Source organism: Balaenoptera acutorostrata, chromosome 1 (genome assembly GCF_949987535.1).
Source record: "Balaenoptera acutorostrata chromosome 1, mBalAcu1.1, whole genome shotgun sequence".
Taxonomy (NCBI): domain Eukaryota; kingdom Metazoa; phylum Chordata; class Mammalia; order Artiodactyla; family Balaenopteridae; genus Balaenoptera; species Balaenoptera acutorostrata.
This window is the reverse complement of record NC_080064.1, coordinates 50,236,819-50,249,184: the sequence shown is the minus strand read 5'-3', so window position 1 is coordinate 50,249,184 and position 12,366 is coordinate 50,236,819.

The window sequence follows — 12,366 nt, the reverse complement described above, 5'->3', positions numbered from 1 at the left end:
CATTTTCTGATTGGGTTGTTTGTTTTTTGTGATATTGAGCTGCATGAGCTGTTTGTATATTTTGGAGGTTAATCCAAAGTCAGTTGTTTTGTTTGCAAATATTTTCTCCCATTCTGAGGGTTGTCTTTTTGTCTCGTTTATGGTTTTCTAGCTAGTGGGAACCTGCTATATAGCACAAGGAGCTCAGCTCAGTGCTCTGTGGTGACCTAGATGGTTGGGATGAGGGGGTGGGAGGGAGACGCAAGAGGGAGGGAATATATGTATACATATAAGCTGATTCACTACATTGTACAGCAGAAACTAACACAACATTGTAAAACAACTATACCCGTGTTAAAAAAACAAAACAAAACAGATGAATGGATAAAGAACTATGAGATACACACAACACACACACACACACACACACACACACACACACACACACTGGAATATTATTCAGCCATGAGAAAAAAGGAAATCCTGCTATTTGCCACAACTTGGATGAAACTTGAGGGCATTATACTAAGTGAAATAAGTCAGACAGAGAAAGACAAATACTGTATGATATCACTTATATATGGAATCTGAAAAAGCTGAACTCAGAGAAACAGAGACTAGAGTTGTGGCTCCCAGGGGCTGGGGGGTGGGAGAAATGGGGAGATATTGGTCAAAGGGCACAATCTTTCAGTTATAAGATTAACAAGTTCCAGGAATCCAATGTACAGCATGATGATTAAAGCTAATAATACTGTATTATATTTTGAAAGTTGAGTTGCTAAACTTATTAAATGTTCTTACCACAAAAAAGAAATGGTAACTATATGATGGGATAGAGGTGTTAGCTAGTTACTGTGATGATAATTATTTTGCCATATATAAAGTATCAAATCATCATGTTGTATACCTTAAACTTGTACTATGTTGTATATCAATTATAGCTCAATAAACCTGGAAAAAATAAAAGAATTCCTATTAGATCTTAAAGCTAAATATAAATAAATAAATAAAATTAGATAGTGGTGATGGTTACACACTCTGTGACTTTGATAAAACACCTTAAAGTGTGAATTTTATGGTATATGAATTATGTCTCAATAAGATTATCATTAAAAAGTAATAAAACTCTTATTGGGGAAACAACAACAAAAACTAATAGGGAGAATGTTAACGGTCTAATAGTATTAAGAGAAAGAGCAAGTGTTGTGGACTGAATGCTAGTGTTCCCACCCCCGCAAATCCTTATGTTGAAGCCCTAGCTCCCAGTGTGATGGTATTTGAGTGGAGCCTTAGAGAGGTGATTAGGTTTATATTAGATCATGAGGGTGGGGCCCTCATTATGGGATTAGTGCCTGAATCAGAAGAAGAAGAAGATCCATCTCCCTCTCCAGGAGCATGCACTAAGGAAAGGCCATGTGAGGACCCAGAGAGAAGGTGGCTGTCTGCAAGCCAGGAAGTGGCTTTCTCCAGTCACCAAATCTACCACATCTTGATCATAGATTTCCCAGCCTCCAGAACTGTGAGAAATAAATGTCTGTTTCTTAAACCACTCGGTTTATGGTATTTTGTTATAGCATACCAAGCAGACTAATATAGCAGAATACAAAATTCAATACAATCATAACTATATAATACAAATGTACAGAACAAAAAAACACATGGGAAAAAGGTTTAAAATGTTTATTCTAAGTGATACTTTTTTCAAACTTTTCTATAGTTTCTAGGATGTTTGTAAAACAGGTCATTTGAGCACCAAGTGCTCATAGGCTAATGTTTTTTGAGCATTTACTCCATGCCAGAATCCATTTCAGTTGGTCCTTACAACAATCCTGTGGGGCAGGAACTATAAATTTCTCCACGGTTGACCCTCTGTATCCACGTGTTACACATCTGCGGATTCAGTCAACCTCAAATCAAAAATAATTGAAAAAAATTTCAGAAAATTCCAAAAAGTAAAACTTGAATTTGCTGCATTGGCAACCATATACATAGCATTTACATTGTATTTACAACTCTTTACGTAGCATTACATTGTATTTGGTATTATAAGTTATCTAGAGATGATTTAAAGTACACTGGAGGGTGTGTGTAAATTATATGCAATACTGTGCCATTTTATATAAGGAACTTGAGCATCAGCAGATTTTGGTATCCAAGGGGGTCCTAGAAATGATCCCCTTTGGATATTAAGGATTGACTGTACTTTACATGAGGAAAAAGTGAGGCCCAGAGAGTTTAAGTAATTTGTTAAAGATCATACAGCTGGTACATGACAGAGTAGGTTCAAACTTCAGTCTGTCTGGCTCTACAACTCCCACTTTTAAGTTCCAAAAGCAATAAACTTTACGTTCTTCCTTGCCCTCACCGTAAATTTAGACTCCAAAAAATGTTATACTATTTCAAAATTGTAACCTCCACTTGTGTATTCCTATTTTGATACTGGGAAGACGATAAGTCTACAGAGGTGGCTCAAAAACCCAGGCTGCCCTAAGGGAGTAAATGTCTTACTTTTAAGACATGAATGAGTTCTTAGAAACCACTTAGTAACTTGTTTCATCCCAGGGACCTCCTTCATCCCTTCCAGATTTTGCTTTCTGTTACCCTTCTCATTGGCTATCCCACTGAATCACAGAACCCCAAAGTTGGAAGGGCCACAAAGACCATCTACTCCAATTCCCCATGTGATGCTGGAGGCCTTCTTTAACCTCCCCAGCAGGGGGTGCTCTAACTATTCCTTGAATACACCTCTAAGAACAATCACTGCCCTCAGCACCGCGATCCCAGCATGACACAATCTTGGCTGGGATCATGTTCTTACTCTGAGGAAATTTACCTCAGCCACATCATTTGCAGAGAAAAATAGAGCAAATGTAGTGCGTTCCTCCTTTCTCTCATGGAAAAGGAATTTTAATGTGCCGCAATAAATTGATTGTCCAACAAATATATTCAAGATATATCAGTGCCTAACTATGGTAGAAAACATCATCAATACTCAGCCAAGAAGCATTTTGCATCAGGCCACATTGCCTCTGACTGCGGTCTTCTCCCTCAACCTGCTCCAGCTCCAGTCTTCACATCTCAGCAGACGGCACCTGCATCCCTTGCATTGCTCAAGCCAAAAACCTAAGAGTTATTCTTGTTGCCTCCTTCTTCCGCACACCCATAGCCAATCTGTCACCAAATCCTGTTGATTATACCTCCAAAATGTATTTCAGTTTCATCTGCTTCTCTCTATTGCCACTACTCACATCCAAACAACTATCATACCTCATCTGGATCCCTGATCTTCCCCACTTTCACAATACTCTCCCCAAAATACACACACACACACACACACACACACACACACACACACACACAAATACATTAACCACCCAATACCCAAAGTGATCTTTTAGAAAAATATGCTAGATCATGTCACTTTCCTGCTTAAAACCCGTAATGTGTTTTCCGTTGTCCTCAGAATATCATTAAAAATCTTCCCTCATGCTTCCATGGCCCTCCTGTGATCTGGCCTCAGCTCACCTCTTGGCTCCATCTCACACCCTTCTCCATCTCATTCATCATATTTCAGTCTCAACAGACAGCTTTCAATGCCTGCCTGCCCTGGGGCTCCCATCACCTACCAGCCTGGAATACTCTCCCTGCACTGCTCATCCTCTTCCCTGATCCTGGTTTGACCAGTTCCTATTCATCCTTCAAGCGTCAGCTTAACTGTTACTTCCTCAGAGAGGTCTTCCATTATTTCCCAGTCTACATCAGCTCTCTCTGGAGGCCAGGGATCTTTTCTTGCAAATAACAAAATCCCAACTCTAATTGATTTAGTTAAACAGTTTTTCTTAAATAAAATTTTTAAATGAATTTGTCGACCTGCGGAACTTAAAAATCTAGAATTGGTCTTATTTCAGACAAAGTGGATCCAGCACTCAAATTTCAGAACTGGGTTTGACTCCATCTCTTCATTCAATCTTATATTCAACAAATATTTGTTAAGTATCTATTAGGTACCAGGCACTGTACCAGGTGCTGGAATGCATCAGTTTAAAAGAAAGATAAAAATCCTTGTGTTCATGGAGCTGTCTTTCTAGCAAAGGAAGATACACAAGAACAGTAAAGATAATAAATAAGTAAAGTATACCAAATAGTAGAAAATGTGCTTAATATGAAAAATATACATAACGTAGATAGGTAGAGGAAGGAAACGGGGCTTGCAATTTTAAACAGGGTAGTAATGGTAAACCTCTAAGAGAAAGTGACTTTTGAGCATAGTTTTGAAGGAGGTGAGGGAATAAGCCATGTAAATATCTCAGTTGGAGGGTCTTCCAGGCTGAAGGAATGGCCAGTAAAAAGCATCCTACAAGAGTGTGTCTGCCATCTTGAGGACCAGCAAGGAAGCAAGTGTGGCTGGAGTGGGTGAGGGAGGAGGGGAGAAGGTCACAGGTAACAGGAGTCTCATCCTGAGAGTCTCACCTGCCATTGGAGAGTTTTGAGTAAAGAAGTTAAAAATCGGACTTCCAAAAGATTCATTCTGTGTTGAGTGAAGATTCCAGGTGAGAGCAAGAGTAGAAGCAGGGAAGCCAGTTAGGCGGCTACTGAAGTCATTCAAAGGAGAATAATGGTGACTTGGACCATAGTAAAAACAGGGTAATGGCGAGAAGGGGTTGGATTCTGGACACATTTGACAGTTTGGATGTGGGGTGGGACAGATGCCCAGGGTAAAGACTTCATTTCCCAGCCTCCCCTGAAAGTAGGTGAGGTCACCTAATTCTAAATTTTGGCTCATGGGACATAAGCAGAAGGAGGTAGGCAACTTCCCAAAGGGAAGGGGTACTCTACATTTTGCCTCTTACCTCTGCCTTGCTGGCTGACATTCAGCTGTAATGCTGGTAGCCACCTTGGATTCTGCCAGGTTGGATCATCCCAAGAAGGGCAATACCTCAAGAAGCCACTGAATGACCCAAGGAGGGACTGCTACATCAGCCCTGGTCTGCCAATGCATGGCTTGTTACATGAGAAAGAAAGACGCTTCTGCAGTATTTAAGCCCTTTTACATCTCTGCAGGAGATGCATCAAATGTCCATCATACCTAACATAATAGCCATGTGTTCTTTATTCCACGAGATCCAACAGGGCTTGCAATCTGAAAGTCTAGGTCAACCCAAGGAGATATTTTGATGGCAGAAATTAAGCCTTTTAGAAGTTACTGAAAGGAAGTCAGAAGTGTTAATATTTTACTTTTCATAATGAACTATTCAGTTCACAAAATACTTTAAACTGCATTATTTTATTTAATTCTTGAAACAGCACTGAGTTGAGTATCATTCTTCACTCTAGTGTGATCACCCATTGGGTAGGGACTGTATTTTAATCACCTTTGTATCCACATCCCCCGTATCTTCAGTCCAGGGCCTGGCATCCAAAGGTATTTAGTAGATATGTGATTAATAAGTTAATTTACAAATGCTTGGATACATGAAAAATATGGTTCCTCTATTTTTCAAGATACTTTTAAAAAAAGATTCAAAGCTGTTAAGTGACTTGCTCCAGGTCACACAGTTCATAAGAGTTGAAGACAGAGAGCTTTGCCTTCTGAGTTGACACTTTGCTCTAGATTTTACTCAATGAGGGGAGGCAGGAGAAGGATGGAGAAAGGGGGAAAGAAAGCAGAGAGAAAATAAAGAAAGAGAGAAGACAAGGGGTATTAAGCAGAGACCCTACCCCTTTGCTGGCATATGTCATCTGAAGGGAAGGAGACAAATGCACAAAGGGATTTCTTCATTTCCAGATCCTTGGGTGGAGCATCGAGATCCAGTAAATGCACGTTAAAGCCCGGCTTCCCTCTGAGGCCAGCACACACCGGGGCAGGCCTCTGAGCCCCCAACCATCTGAACTCCAGAGCATGTGCCAGTCACTTTCCCGCTGGCAGATTCCTGACCCAGATACTCTCTTTGGGCAATGGATCCTTCTCTAAGTAAAGATCATTTAAGAAAACCAGACTAGCAAAGCATTAGCTGCTTGTGTTTGCCAAGAACAGAAATGAGTGTTTCTTTCCCTTAAATCATTCTCGTGTGATTTTAAACCTTCTGGCTTGCACAACATGAAGGGGAATTATTAGACCTCAGATTTCATGTTTAAATCATTCTACAGCTTTAGAGTCTGTCTGTCCTACTCACTGAACGGGGAGGATGTGGGCAAGGCCGTATGATCTCAGATTTAATATAGACCATGTCAGTCATCTCAAGCAGCAACTGACAGCAAAGGGCCATAATAACCAGAAATGCAGAGCTCTCCTCCCCGGGCAGGCAGCAAAGGCCTGGTCCCCAGTGACATTCTCAGCTGCACCTCACAGGCAAGTTAGTGCCCATTTGAAGGAGCGACTGTTTTGAACCCAGACCTACAGCAGACATTATGGTCAAACCCAGATGCATTGTGTTTGGAGGAGAGCCATAGCCAAGAACAACTGTCGCCTGAGGCAGCATAACATTTGTTAAGTACCTAACCTTGTGTCATACCCTGGGCTAAGCCTTTCCACTTACATTATCTTTATTTCATTTTGTTTCATGTCATTTCATCCTCCCAACAGCCCTCCGAGGTAGGGATCCTTACCCACCATTACAGATGATGAAACAGAGACCCAGTAAGGATGAGTACTTTTCAAATGCATCATGCCAGTAAATGCAAAGCCAGAATTCCCTCCTGTTCACTTTCCACTCCTCCATTCACTGTTCATTCTGGCAAACATCACCTTTTCCATTCAGAGAATCCACCTAAGCTCTTAAGTTAGGACAAGCCGTGAGCAGACAAAATAAAAATAAAGATGAAATCCCTGCAGCGGTAGTATGAGGGTGGGTGGGTGTCTGTCTGTACTCTCCCGGGAAACACGTCAGATGACAGTGCTGTCTTCCGGAGGTGTGGGCAGTCTAGGCCATGGGCCAGGATAGGAAGGTGTAGACCACAAGAGCAAGGGGGAAAAGAAGCCCTTACTCTGGGGCTAATGAGGTGTAACCACTGCACCCCAGGCATCAGAGCCTTCCAAGGTCCCCAGCTCCTTTTATGCCAGATCCAGACTAAGGCTGAAAAATCCTCGTGGTCATAGTATATTTTCAAAGGCTTAGTCGGATCAGTAAGAAGAATGCCCCGGAATCTTCACTAATGCAGGGAGGTCTGTTTCCAAGACATGGAGCTTAGATGCCAAGAATCTTACCAAATATCATCTGGGCTGCTTAGCAGAGGAAAATCACAGCAAGTTCAAGGTGTCGGTGGCTGCGATGGAAATGGGCCTCAGTGAGCATGAAATTAAATCAAATAAAAGCATGGAAAACCTTGAAAAATCCCTTCCTGCCTTAAATGAAAACCACAAAAGAATGTATATGAATAATTCCTTGATGTCCCATTTTTTCTTTCTACGTAAATCCTTTCAAAGACTTAGAAGAGTTACAAACAGCACGTGGCCTCCCAAACACACCTTCCCATGTAAACAATTAACACAATATCTGTACTTTTAAAATTATTTTTACTACCACTTATAAACAATGATTTTTTTAAAGAGGGCCTTGGTTTTCTTACATGTGATAGAATATGATCTGTGGCATGGAGATAAACATACATAAAACACATTGTGGAAAATCTTCACACACTCTGTCTTCTCAACTGAGTATAAACAAGAAGATGGTAATATGATATTTTTGTTGATACTGAACAGTAGTAGGTCTATGTCATTACGTTATGCAGGGTTCTGAGATGGGTGGTGAAATTCTCATCCCAAGGAATGTCCTAGTCTGTGGTAGGATACCCACCATGGGTAAAGATAGATAGAGATCTGCTTAGTTTAATTCAGCAAACATTTGGTGAACACATATCAACTATACATGTACCAGGAACTGTACCAGTGGTAGAAAAAGTCAAAGCTGAACAAGTCAAATTCCCATCTCCCCCAGAGCTCACAATCAGGCAAGGGAAATGAAATTACAGACATCTAATTTACGTTGCCTATTTTCTCAAATCTCTGAAATCAGGATGCATCTTACAATTGACAGCATGTCAAAATGTAATCGGCAGTGTTTTTTCATTTTTTTAAAAATTAATTAATTAATTTTATTTTTTATTTTTTGGCTGCATCAAGTCTTAGTTGCGGCACACAGGATCTTCACTGATGCACACGGAATTTTCATTGTGGCATGTGGGCTCTTTGCTGCGGCGCAGGCTGCTCTCTAGTTGTGGTATGCGGGTGCTTTTCCATTCTTAACAGCATATAAAATAAGGGAATAACTTACTATCCATTATAATGAAGTTAAGATTTGATGAAATATGGTCATTACTATATAAATCAGAACATAGTACTAAAATAAAGAGGTCCAAAATTTCTTTTCAAATGTAAATGTACCACCCCTCCCTAAGAGTATTTGTAGTTAAAGAATTTAAGACCTAATGGGTAAATAAAAGTAAATAAGGTGGGAATTATTACACAAAAGCACTTGTAAAACTTTTTTGTTCACCATAATAAAACAATGAAATTCACTGCTATTTTACTAATTAATAACAATGCATATTACACAATTCATTTCCATTTACTTCCTTGAAATTTTTTGGGGTCCCCCTCTTTTGGTCACAATAAGACGGTTGTAAATTGTTTTACATACCTGTAGATAATATGCACACTAAGAGCAGTTTTATTTTCCAGAATTTGGTCTTTCACCCAAATATTCAACTTTGTCTTCAACTTTCAGCATGGCTGAAAGTTATTATCCAGTCCATGGGCCACTGATTTCCCAGAAATGAAGAACAATGCAGGTGCTTATGATGAAAAACAAACAACAAACAAAACTTTTGAGGGAATGTTTTTTCAATGTTCTCAGCTTAGTGTATCTGATAAGTTATTTCTCAATCAACAAACCTTCCCACTAGGAATTTTCTCCTCCTCACATCCTCCAGACACCCCATGCTTCAGCCACAGCTGGTTACTGCAAATCCCTAGATGTGCCTGTACTGTTCGTGCCTCATTGTCTTTGCTCCTGCTTTTTCCTTTTGCCGGGGATGCACTCTCCCTGTCTCTATACTTGGAAAACTCATGCTCAACTTTCAAAACCCAGGTCTAACACCACTGTATTAGCTTGGGCTTCCCCAGGAAAAAAGGGTGTGGGGCCAGGGCTTGAAGAGGGTGATTTATCTGAGTCCCAAAGATTATGAAGGAGGACTGGAAAGAGATTAACAGTGAAGAAGACCAAGTCAATAGAAGAGTAAGTTATTGCTTTGTTCTTTTCTGTAAGCAATTGGGGCTCCATCCTACAGGGATCATTTCAGGATCTGCACAGGATGCACTTCAGAATTATTACCTGTGGGATAGAAGAGAAGGGCATTTACTCATGAAATCCTACTCCCCATGGGTCATTATTTGCCTTATGGGATGTTAACATCCTTGCTTTCCCAGACTGTGCATGAGTCAGAGAAGTCCTGGTACAGAAAATGAGAGATGCGTAGTGCTATCAGATTATACCTGTGTGATGCTGGTTGCCATGGCAACAGCTGGAGTAAAAGATGGGCTAAGAGGATGAGGCCATGCAGAAGAGGTCTCTCTTTCCTAACTTGCACAGAATTAGCCTTGCCCCATCAGACCTCCACGGTGCCAGGCACAGACCTCTGCCTCATGGCATTTGTCTTCTTGCTTTCTGATAAACAGTTTCTATATTAGGTATGAACTTCTTAGCAGTGCCGGCAAGATTTTGTTCAGTAGCTACTGAATCCAGCAGAGTAACCAGCATACACCATATAGACTAAGGCCCCCTCAGTGGAGTCAACACGCACATTTTATTTTTAAAATTTTTTTCTCTTGGGTATTTTTTCTTCTAGTTTTATTGAAATATAATTCGCATACAGCACCTTTTAAGGTGTGCAGCATCATGATTTGACTTACATACAACATAAAATTACCACGTAAGTTTAGTGAACATCCATCATCTCATAGAGATACAGAATTACAGAAAATACATAAAATTTTTTCCTTGTGATGAGAACTCACAGGATTTACTCTCTTAACTTTCATATATAACATACGGCAGTGTTAATTATATTTATCATGTTGTCCATTACATCCCTAGTACTTATTTATCTTATAACTTCAAGTTTATACCTTTTCACTACCTTTCCCCAGTTCCCCCCTCCCCCCTCCCCACCCTCTCCCTGCCTCTGGTAACCACGAATCTGATCTCTTCTTCTATGAGTTTAAAACACACATTTTATTTTGTGTGTATGTGTGTTCCAATAAAGCTTTATTTACAAAAACAGGCAGCAGGTCGGGTTTGGCCCACAAGACATAGTTTGCTAATTCCTGGTATAATCCACAGGTTGGGTACATTTTTTAATGCAAAACAGAGATATCTGTGTTAATGAAAGCTTCCCCCTTGTATTTGTATAACATTTCAGAAAAAATGAAGCTATTTCATATATAATGACTCAAAGTTTAATCCTCACACCAACCCTTTGCAGTGGGTAGGTCTTATTATCCACATTTTATTTTATTATTTTTCAATGAATGTATTTAATGTAAAATTTATTTTTTAACATCTTTATTGGAGTATAATTGCTTTACAATGGTGTGTTAGTTTCTGCTGTATAATGAAGTGAATCAGCTATATGTATACATATATCCCCATATCCCCTCCCTCTTGCGCCTCCCTCCCACCCTCCCTATCCCACCCCTCTAGGTGGTCACAAAGCACCGAGCTGATCTCCCTGTGCTATGCAGCTGCTTCCCACTAGTTATCTATTTTACATTTGGTAGTGTATATATGTCAATGCTACCCTCTCACTTCATCCCAGCTTACCTTTCCCCGTCCCCGTGTGCTCAAGTCCATTCTCTAAGTCTGTGTCTCTATTCCTGTCCTGCCCCTAGGTTCATCACAACCACTTTTTTCTTTTAGGTTCCATATATATGTGTTAGCATATGGTATTTGTTTTTCTCTTTCTAACTTACTTCACTCTGTATGACAGACTCTAGGCCCACCCACCTCACTACAAATAACTCAATTTTGTTTCTTTTTATGGCTGAGTAATATTCCATTGTATATATGTGCTACATCTTCTTTATCCATGGACACTTAGGTTGCTTCCATGTCCTGGCTATTGTAAATAGTGCTGCAATGAACATTGTGGTACATGTCTCTTTTTGAATTATGGTTTTCTCAGGGTATATGCCCAGTAATGGGATTGCTGGGTCATATGATAGTTCTATTTTTAGTTTTTTAGGGAACCTCCATACTTAAAACACACATTTTAAATTAATGGGAAATTTTATGGCAGTCAGTCTATTTCTCAAGCAGTTGATATGGCTGTTCAAAAGAGACATTATAATGTAGTGTGAAAAAAGGAGAAATAAGTCATGTGGATTGAAAACCAAGTCAGCAGAGACAAAAAGGTGATCATACATGATCCTGGAAAAAAGGAATTATTTTGAGAAAAGTATCCGTTATACTTGATGGGATTTTTTTCTTAAGAAATCTGACATATGTTGTATGTTTCTTAAGAAACATTAAATACATTATCAACTACTCAGTATGTAATCTTAAGTAAATTTCAGTGAACTCATACTGCTAAAATCTATCTTTAATCTCTCTAGATCCCTGCAATAACTCCCAGATTCACTAAGCATGAGAACTAATGTCCTTATAATAACACCTAAAGCTCTACAAAATGAGGTCCTATCACAAGTCTGGCTTTTTCTCCAAATACTCTCCTCTTTGCTCACTTTCCTTCACACTGGCCTCCACTAGGTACACTCCCACCTGGAGTCTTTTGCACTGGCTGCTTCTCCCATCTGAACCCTTTCTCCTGACATCAGGTGGGCAACTCCCTCAGTTTTGCAAGACTGCTCAAATGCCACCTTTCCCATAACGCCTACCCTGAGCCCCCTCTTTAATCCTGCAGGCCTCCACCACTCTGAACTCTTGGGCCCCTTATCCTGCTTTACTTTTTTTCTTTTTCCTTAGCACTCAACCACTTCTAACAAATATACAATTAATTAATATATGTTCATTGTTTATTTTCTTTTCCCCTCTGCTAGGAATGCGAGTTCCACCAAGGTAGGGGACTTTGTCTTTATTATTCATTGGCATATCCCAAGCATTCAGAACAGTGTCAGGCACATAATAGGTGCTCAATAAACACTTACTGGATTGAACTGAATACCTTGAAGCTCTGGAGATGATATGCTTCCTAATGTAGAGGACATGTCATTGATGCAATTCTCCAAACATTGACTGGGCACCCACTAAGTGCTAGGCATGGATAACCTATACATGGTCCCCGTCCTCATAAAAGGCCCCAGGCTAGTGTGGACATGGGCAGGGTCACAATTATATGCCGGAGTGATGGCACCCTGACACAGCATGCACT